The sequence below is a fragment of the Buceros rhinoceros genome, unplaced genomic scaffold (assembly GCF_000710305.1).
Source record: "Buceros rhinoceros silvestris isolate BGI_N320 unplaced genomic scaffold, ASM71030v1 scaffold5164, whole genome shotgun sequence".
Classification (NCBI taxonomy): domain Eukaryota; kingdom Metazoa; phylum Chordata; class Aves; order Bucerotiformes; family Bucerotidae; genus Buceros; species Buceros rhinoceros.
In genome coordinates this window covers 31183-42165 of record NW_010408694.1, presented here as the reverse complement: position 1 = coordinate 42165, position 10983 = coordinate 31183, and positions in this window count along the sequence as shown.

Sequence of the window (10983 nt, the reverse complement as noted above, 5' to 3'; positions counted from 1 at the left end):
TGCTAGGTAGGCCAGGTTGTTCAGCAGAGACTGCAGCTTGATTCCTGTACAATAAAGAGCCTGTGCATGCTGCACTCGGGCAAGTTATACCATAGACAGTTAAGGCCAATACAAATCTGTGTAATAATTCTCACTCCCTCATTTTCAAACATTAGTGACTTACAGGCCCTGATTTTAGTTCTGAATTTGCCTTCATTTTCATTGATTTTGTGGTATATCTCATGCCCATTGCAGTAAATTACTGAGATCATAAATGATGACTCATGAAGCCAAGAGTAAAGTCAATGCCATTGGGGTGAAAGAAATTAACGGATGCTGTTCAACAGTCTTTGTGCTTTTCTGTATCTGTTGTTTGAACTTTTCGTTGCACGTGGGCCTCAGGAAGTCTGGGGATGGGATCGCAAAAAATTCCTCTATGGTTCAGAGTTCTCTTGCACCACAGTGAATGCACAGGAGGCTGAGGAAAGGAGAGGTACCGATGACTTTAGTAATTTTTAAAGACAATTCTGTTTCTTGAGTAACAACACGATGCTGGGTGGGTAATTGTGGGATTACACTCCTTACAGGAGCAGGCCAGCAGAAATTGAGATAATGTTATCTAAGGCAGTTATAAACTAATAGTAATGATAATACGGTTGAACTGTTGTTAGAATCAATTTTAAAAAACATTACTGTCATTATATTTATTGACAGTACTGCTGAAGCACTCTTCATACTGCCCAAATGCCTGGCATTGTCTTTACTTAGGGAGCTAAGTCACTCACAGTGAACAATAGTGGGTCCTTTGAGAAATACTTTCCCTATTGCATAATACACAACTTGGGATAAATGCTTCACTAACTTCCACCACAGTATGTTTTTTAAGCAGGAAAACATAATCCAAACGGGGGTAAAGAAAGACGCAGACTGGAACTGAAATGACACAATTCCTTGCTGTTTTCAGTATTTTGATGTTGCCACCATTGGAGTGGTCAAACGTGAAATAGCACCCAATGTCAAAGTGCTGGGTCACACAGTGAGCCTCTGATCAAATACGATGCAAAGTGCAGCTCCTGGGACTTCCAACATTTATAAGAGTCATAGAAGAAGCATTGTTATATAAAACTTGCTAAATCTATAGGACCTTTAAAACGCTCAGATAAGAAGCCTAAGAAATTTATGACTGTGTTACTAGATGTGGAGGCCAAGTAAACTCACAATGTTGATCTTAGTGTGTTTAAGTTTGTCCTGCCTTCTGGCACTTTGAGCAATAGTGGAAAGAAATCATTTACTTCTAGAAACACTAAGCATTTGGAAATATGGGGGTACCATGGAAGATCATTAAGAACATAAATTGTATCACACAAGTGGTCCCAGAACCGGTGGTGGGTATGTTTCCTCTCAGACACTGCAGATCCATAAGTGACATGGGTGGGCACAGAAAACAACAGCCCCTGGACAAAATGTGGAGCCAGCCCTCAGCTTACCAGCTTTCTGCATCAGGCTGTATTAATTTAAAGCTCTGTTGCAATCAAACAAATAAACAGAAAGCTTAAGCTTCCAAAACTTGTAGTTGCTTGCTGAAAACACGATTATCTTTGTTACATGATTGGTATTTAAAGGCATTCTTTGTTTTTCTGAACATAGGAGTCATTATAAACGCAGTTAAGTTTAGGATGGAACGCAGTATGTGGGCTTTCTCCTCCTGTGCTTTTAACTGCTCTGCAAGTTTCGTGCTTAGGAAAGAATCTAGTCACCTCATCACCCAGCTAGGGATCAGAGCTTACTGAATGCTCACTGAGCCCCCAGAGCAAAGGCAGCAGAGCAGCGAGGGTGCAGTCTCACTCTCGGCGGCAGCGTGTCCTGGATGGTACCACTTGGAGTAGAATAGAAGACATCTGTCTCCCTTTGGAAAGATTTGTGTTATAAGAAGCTTATTTTCCATTCTTTTACAGAGCACTTAATTTTAAACATAGGGTAAAGACTGTCAAAAAGTCCCAAATTCTACCGTGTGTATGAACAGCAGCCAGGTGATATATCATGTGGAAGATTACCTCAATTTAACGCATGGCAAACTACAGTATGTTGAACCCAGAGACAAATGACGCAGTTATGTGAAAATAAATTTTAATGAAAAAATTATGTGTGATATGTACCTGTTCTTCTGGTGAAGCTGATTAAAGTCATTAAGATTTCCTGGTAGATAATTTCCTTCTTGTTTTTATGAACACTCAACTTTATCTCTTTCTTTCCTTCCTTCTATTTCCATCTATTTCTTTTCACTTATGAAGAATTTGGATCTTTTGAAGAGGGAAGACTTAATAAAAATTAGGGAGAGAGAGAATGAGAATGAATGCCTGCTGGTGTACCTCTACACGCACAGTGAAGAGATTTTTTACTGGTCTTCCCTGAGTTACACAGATCAGCAAGACTGTATGCTACTAGAGACACTTATTAAGAAAAATATGTTAGGCAACAGTAGTATGAAAATCATCATAGGTTCTGATTGCTTAAATTTGGCTTAGATAGTAAAGTGTGAGTCATTTACTTGTGCTTCACAGCCATCATCTCCTAAAATCGTTATAAATCATATATTTCCAAGAATGAAAGTAGTGAAAACATTTATTTCCATGCAGGCGGGGTTATTTTTCCTGTTGCTTTTTATTTTTCTTTCATTTATTTTCTTTTTTATGTCCCTACCAAAAAAAACAAAATTTTTTTTTTTAATTTAGCTTTAAAAGGTATGCTTGTCTTTCCTTGTTACAAACTCTTGTTCTTGTACTATGCACAAGACCCCGGTAACAAAATCTTATGCAACAGAAATGTCCTTTACTCTCTGATCAAAATTTCACATAATTCTCACAGAAAAGACTCATTGCTGAAGTTTAATTTTTTAATGAAATGAGATACAGTGTTTTGCTTTGTTTTAGTACAGTATGCTAAAAATCTTCAGTAGCATGGACTGTTCTTATTACTTTATCCTGATTCCAAGAATTAGTTCATTAATATACACAATTATGGTTAGGTAGAATCACAGATACATTTTGTTTTATATCAGTATTGAGTAATCTTTCTTGAAGTTCTCTGCATGTATCCTCCAAACAAGAATATGATGCCTTTAAAAACAGGCCAGTGAGGAAAGAAAAGGGTTTGGTGAGGCTGTGTTTATTGTTCAATAAATCACAGTCACTGTAAGTGACCTGCTGACTTCAAGTTCTTTAGGTCAAGGAACCCTTTGCTATTCTGCAACTTCACCTCTTTGCTAAGCCTCTTAATCAAAAGTGTAAAGCCAGAAAGAACATCAAACAATCAGGAGCTGGATGATTGGATTGGTTATTTTAAATGACTACAGCTATGGTTGTGACAGATTTAGGGATAGATTGCATCGTCTCAGCCTCACTAAGTAGGTTGAATATGGTGAGCATTTTGTGAAAAACAGCCCACCCCCCACCAAAAAAAAAAAAAAATTAAAGAAACCCTCACACCAAGGTACTTGGACAGACAATTAATTTACTACAATATGGTGAGCATTTTGTGAAAAACAGCCCACCCCCCACCAAAAAAAAAAAAAAAAATTAAATGAAGCCATCACTCCAAGGTACTTGGACAGACAATTAATTTACTACATATGTAAAAGCTGAAGAGATTTTAAAAATTCCGTTATAGAGACACCTCTGCTTTGCCCTAACAAAAATGAATGATAATTTTTTCATTAACCTATTATGTTAAAATGTATTTGTTGTGCTATTTTATGAAGGCTTTTATCCTAATTAAACCTGGTAATTTGTTTCGGTTCCTGTGATTTTACCTGTTAATATGCTGTTAATACCACATTCAGACGTGAGAGGGATGCAAACCAAATCGTGACACAAAATACTGAATATTAACCATATGTAAACAGTGATGCAGGTTCCTGTTTTCATCTGCAGTTTATGAAATGTGTGATTTTGATAGAGGCAAACATAACAAATGAAAGCAAAAATTGGCAGATAAACCAAAATCAACATCTGGGTCATTGTCATGAGAGTGCTTAATTTGTTTTTAGTTAATGAGCTAATCAAAGAAAGGTGGCTATGCTGTCCTTTGTTAGGATGGAAGCAGATCAGGGAAGCTTTAGAGCTGAAGGCAGTCTAGAAGAATATTGAAGTAGCTGTGAATTTACCACGGGATTTTGTGGGTGAAGGGCCCTTGTCCTTCCGCTGCTGGCAGAAAGGGAGCTAGCCAGCAACCTTTTTCAACAAGGGAAAGTCCTACACCAGAAAGGCATTGGCAAACGAAAGAGAGGGGAGAAAAAAGCTACACCTGGCTTAAAATTCTTCCACCACCTGCAATATGACTTGTTAACACATATGATAAACTGCACAATGCAGTGCCCCCATTAGGACTCAACTTGGGGTGAATTAAGACTGTATGACCATGCAAGACTGAAAGAGTTAGACGATCTTTGCATCCACAGTAAAAAGTAAAGCAGTAATTTAAAAATGAACAATTTAACTAAGAAAATTACACAGAAGAACAAACCACTAGACACTATAGAAACCCATAATTTCTAGTATAAAATTGGTTGTAATTAGACCTAGACCTAGGCAGGAAGCATCTCTCAAAATTCTTTTTGGATGAAAAGGATTTCTTGATGAAGAGGAATCATGTACAAAGGAGTCCATTTTACGGACTCTTTTTAATTTTTTTCCCCTAAAAATTTATGGGGTTTGTTTGTTTGTTTACTTCAAGTGAGCCCTCTAATTTTCAAAAAAAGTAGATTCTGGGAGAGAAAAATTAAAAACAATCTGAGCAGTATTTATTGAAGATGTGCACTTGGAAGAAGATTTTTCTCTGGGAGATCTGCTATTAGCAGAGAGCAAAGAAAAGCCAGTAAGATGGAAGACAGGTACAATGTGCTTCTAAACTATATTCAGAGCTTAAACTTCCCAGATCTGCTTACCTCCAGTAAAGAGAACAGTGCACCCTCCTTTCTATCATTAGCACCTTAAATAAAAACAAGTTAAATAACCCCATGGAAAGGAATTAAATAGTTTTTCCAGTTGTATCTGCCTCTCTATTTATGGAGCGTGTATCTTCATCATATAAGCAATTTCAAAAACTGAGATGGGAGTTACATGGTGCTCTTATCACTGACTGATCAGACACTACTGTGGCATTTCATTGTGTAGAACTATAGTGCAGTATCACAGCAATATATTATCCTCATTCTTGAAGACCATATGTGTAAGCAGAAGAAATTGGCTTTTTATGTTTTAGAGGAAAAAAAGAGAAAGCAAGACTGAGACAAACATACAGATATTACAAGTATGTCCCGGTGCATGCGGTGCTTTTTTTGTGCTCTGTAGAAAGTATTTTCTACATGAAAATTCTAATTTACTGGCTATCTAGTTACCTTTTATGCCATAGAATAACACAGAAAGCAATTATTTCCCTGATAAAAGCCTAATTAAAAAAAAAATCTGAATAATTTCCAGAAGAATATTTGATAACTAGTAGCATGTATATTGTAAACCAAAATGTTCTTGGCTCCCAAAAAACCAAAAATTCCAGGTTAAAGGATTTGTATGACTGTTATATTTTACTCATTCTATTGAAGCTGAGATTATAGGGAAAAAAAGTATTTCTGTGGCGTGTTGTGCCAATATAAACAAATACAAGTTCTTTCCTTAGTCATTTGCAAGCTTATTTGGAGAAACTCTAGAGATGAGGAGAATGATTGAATGCAGTAATGTCAGAGGGGAAGAGAAAAATAAAAATATAATAGATGGAAATCATGAGAGCCAAGATGGGAGGAGAAGAAGACTAAAGACTGGAAAATGTTTGAATCCATGGGGAAGTATTGGCCAGACTCATCTGCTGTGGTTGATGGAGATGGCAGCGTCTGAGAGAAAGATAGAGTGATCCATCCATGGCTACAACAGATGACCTAGGATTCACTAATGCGGATTTCCAAAACTGTGGGTGTCTCTTAAGTTATGCATGAAAACTGGGAAAAGAACCTGTTTTGTCAATGCAGTGTTCAAAGGTGAGACCTACTGAGTTGAGTGCAAAGGTTTCGATCCTTTTTACGACAGTCTGTATTTTCCTCTTCCCTTCCCATGTTCCTTGGACTGATTCCAGTCATGTCTGGATATCGAGGTATTCTACTGTTTTGGTTTATTGACAGCCTTACTTATGTGAATGGGAAAATACCTGTGGTGTGTCCAGCTATCTGTAGTCTTCTTGGTTGGTTTAATGGCTGTGCAAATTATTCAGATTTAGAGCGAAGAAGTTTATACCTATCGCTTGACTAGCTGGTCAGGGACCTGTTTCAGGATGGATGCCGGGAAGTACTGAGGAGTAAGACAAAACCACCATGCAATGCACTAGCTTGTACAGATCTTATTCTGAGGCACATGATTATTGTCTTATATTGGTTGGTGAATATTTCTGTTTCACCAGTCAACTGGGTATGTGAAACACACTGCACTATCAGTCTAGTCCCAAAGACTATCAGATCCCCTGCAACCATGGAAGATGAGATCGACCAAGTTTGCTGTTAAAATGTTTTGCTGACTGTCCTTTAGCAAGTAGGAAGAGAAGTGTCTTAGTCTGGGAGAATCAGCATTCAATACACAGAGGTTAGAGTGCAGCTCCAACACCGTTGTGTCATCAGTTCAAATATAGCTTGGGTTTGTGGGGGTTAAGAACTCGCTGAACTTGTTTTAACTGGCATATGCTCAGTGGTACCAAGGAAGCTGCCTTAGTGTGTGCATTGACCTGGATGCTGCTGTTCTCTATATATTTGTTCGTGAGCAAGTGTTCACTGTATTTGGATTAAAAAAAAAAAAAAATTTAAAAAAATAATAAAATTTGTGCTGTCTTGCTCTGCTGGTTTGTTGTACTTTAATATTGCACTGATTCTTTCTCAGAACTCAGTGAACAAATACAGGGACAAAATAAGAAGGTAGCAAACCCCCAGCCTTCAGCCCAGCTAAAAAAGTTCAGTAAATGAATTAGAAGAAAAGTATTAGCAGACCTGAGCCTCACCCCTTCTCAATCATGCATCCAAAGAACCGCAAGAAGGTGGACGCCAGGGCTATTTTATATTGTAGATTGGGACATCAGCCAAAGGACTTCTCCACCCGCCACCCTCTTTAGACATTTGTGTCTCATTAGCTCATGACAGATTATGTGGATTTGGCAATATAATCTCATACAGCGTGACTCAATACAATTTCTTGTTATAAAGAATTTTCCTTGGATGTATAGAAGCTTGCCCCAAATGATTGACTATTCCCGCTACTTGCAAACCAGCAGGCAGTCTGCTGGCCAATTTACCTGAGTATTTTCTCAAGTACAGTAGTTCTGCACAATTATTCTACCGTGGTGGTACTGGTGGTTATGTAAAAGGTCATATAACATGAAAAATGACAGAAACTGTCATATTTTTCTCATACTCAAGTGGTATTTTTTCAAGTGGAACAAGGGGTGACTTAGTGAACTAATCACTGCTCTTTGACATGTACAATGGCAGTGAAATAATGTTAAAACAAGCACTGAATGTCCCTTGCAGTGGAGCATGGTTACTGCTTTTAGCTTTGGTTTTAGAATGATCTTTTTAAAATGAGCTCGGACACCCCATCAGCTGGAGTTTTGAAATTCTGTATTAGTCCACTAGATGGTGATCCTTGTAAATCAGGATTCAGATAACTAAACAAAACCCAGGCCATCACCCATAAAAAACCTGCATTTTGGCACGCAGAATAGGAAAACTTGGTTACAATGTGACACAATTTGAGTTATAAACCTATACAAACAAACTCCAAAACATGGTTGAAGAATTACTTGATCATATGACTGCACTGCGCCCTCAGCGTTACATCAATAGGAGTATTGAGTCCCAGACAGCAAGAAAACTGAACTTGATCTCACTCTCTTCTCACTGCAAATCAGGTTGCAACATCTGAGCTGCAAACACCTTTTGTAAGCTCATAATGAAAACCACAGGAAGGCACTGTGATTATTGGAGGCTGCCTTCAATGCACTTGCATTTAAGCCTATCTGGTTTTCTGCATAGCATGCACAAAATTCCATACATAATGTTAAGATAAAACAAAGGCTTAAGATACGGTAATAGAAATGTTTTATTAATCAAATATATTTACATTTCTTTGTCCTCTTTTTAAATGTGTGCCTGTTATTTTCATTTAACTGCAATGTAATCTTTACAGTTGATATCACAAGAATACAGCTACATGCATGACTTAACTTGGTCCTTTGCAGTAAAAAAGATGCAATTTTACGAAGTTTAAAAAATACAAGCAAGCTGTTCACCTTTCTAATTACAGTGTCATTATTATTTTTATTACAACAGAGGACCCCTTCAGCATACTCTACATCTATTGGAGGATTTATGCGCCTTTTCACATTTGCTTGATGATGTCAAAACTTAAAGAATCTAGACAAAATATGAAAAGAAGACTTCATGCAGTCCCAGAATATTTTATTTTCTGGAATCTTATTCACAGAAAGGACTTGGATGGATCAGAAAAGTGCTCTAATTGTAATTAAAAAAAATAGTAATTGATGACTCTGAAAAGCAATGAGGACTTACTTTTGGACTTTCACCTATTTATTTGTCTGAAATCACATAATTTTGTCAGCTACAAGACAGCATCACATAACATTGGCACCATACCAATAATAAATAGTAACTAAAATGAGATGAAGTTACCAAAAGAAAAGATATAAACATCATTGCTTCTAAGTTTCTAGTATGTAATATGCTGCAATTATTACATTATCCCCAACTCAGCTTTATTTCATGGGAAGACAATCAAAGTGTATTTTTAAAAGATCGTATTTGGGGTCTATAGGAATAATTTGCAGGTTATAGGAATAATTCTATGAATGTATAAAATTTGATTCCATGCTGAAAAAAATCAGAACTAGGCACAATTTTCAAATATGACTTTCAATATTTTCAGGGTTGGACAAAAAAAAAAAAACAAAAAAAACCCCCAACAAACAAACAAAAAAAATCAAACCAAAACAAGCCTGTATTTATTTACCAGAGTACAAACCAGAAATGCAGAAATGCCAAGTGCTTCAGAAATTCTGAAATGGTAGGCAGGTAATCACTACATTTAAAGATAATTGTACTACACTTACTGCTTCAGTTTACTGTGTGTAAACACATCCTGTACTCATAATAGACCTAAACCTAGGTAATAGGTTTACTAGACCTATAGACCATAATAGACCTAGGATTGTTCTATCAATACTTGAACTGGAATTCACTCAGCATTCTGGAAGTGTAGACAGGAACTAGATTCTGTTTAGTCCAGCCTAGGGTGTATTTTAGTTTGTCCATGTTAATTTTACATTTGCTATATTATTAAAGGATACCAAATGTTGTACTCTAGAAAGACCCTCTGTGAGATCATGGTTTTTCACTGAATTGCTTGTGTGTGCTGCCAAATCTGTTGAGAAAGTGTCATGTACAAAATAATACAGTAACTGAAAGTGTGCTTAGGCATCTGGCACAACATACTCGTCTCCAAAAAAAAGAATTATTTATTTGGAAGGAAAATGCTAAGTTCTGCAGTGCAGAAAATGCATTCTGGTACATTTTTTTTAAAATCCAGTAAAATCTTGAAATAATTGATCTTTACTCCATGCCGGTTCAGGAGAATATTTAGGCACATGTTTGATTAAAAACATATGAATAAGCCTATCTATATTCAGCAGGGAACTTGCAATATCTGTAAGCACATACTTGATGTGGTATTTACATTTTAGGATTCAAACATAAATCCCTTTCTGCAAGAGGCTCAGTGCTCTGCACTACCACTAACCATGTCCCTGAACAGGATACAACAGTTAGATAATGCACCATCCAAATATAACGGATAGATAGCTCGTATTTGATTTTCAGAGCACGGTGTATTTCTTTTTCCACTTACTTACTCAATTTATAAATTTCTGCTCCTTCTTTTCTTTTTTTTTTTTTGTTTGTTTTGAGAATATCTATTTTCTTGCAGAAATGAACTACAGGTGCTGTTCAAACATTAACTAAAAGCTGGTGCCTCACCAAGATGTTACTTTAAGTGTCTGAAATGAGAAAAGGTGTGAACTACCAGGCGTGAGGGTCTGAAATATGCAGGGTCAGATTTTTTTTTTTCCTGATTTATTATTCCTTGCTAGGAAAAAAACCAATGTTTCAAATAGTCATCTTTAAGTTACAATTCTTCCTACCAAGCTTCCCATGCTTCTTTGAACCTAAAAAACAAACAAACAAACAAACATTTATATAGTAGCTAAGAATCTCTCCTAGTTTGGAGGATAAAATCAGGCAAGTGATGACAAACTTGCTCAGTCCCCATATCTCTGCACTGAGAAACAGCTGAAAAACTCGCAGGGATGAAGACTCTTTATGAGATAATCTGGTAGTTGCTAAAACAATGATAAAAAAATATTTTTTTCCACAACGTTTTACATTTTTAACGGCCAAACACAATTACTGTAACTCCTGAAGTAATTCCCTGCAAAGCTTTGGAAACTCCAGACTCTGCAGTGTAGTTTCTGCAACAGAATAAATGAACATCCTAAAGTAAGGATGTCTTAGCTTTTAAATTCCTTTTAAAAGTATTTGAATTTTACTGTACTCTCCTTTTCTGCTTGAGCTCTTTGCAGAATTCATAAATGGTCTGAACCTGTTATTAAATTTGTAGCTGATTCTGTCTAGCCCTTTACAGAATTGGATACTTAATTCTCTACATATTTAAAATCATCCCCATAAATGTTTTTAAAATATTTAATATAATCAACTGAGCCCTTATGAGCCACCCAGCATTTCAGTTTTGGTGCAAAACTGAGTTAATCTGTTTTAATCCCCATAATCTCCACAAATTTATTTTGCAGTTTTACCTTATGATATAGCATGACCTTAGAACTGTTCAGGTTTTGCTTCTTGTTGGTGGTGGTTTGAGTTGTGGTTTTTTTGGTATTTTTTTTCTT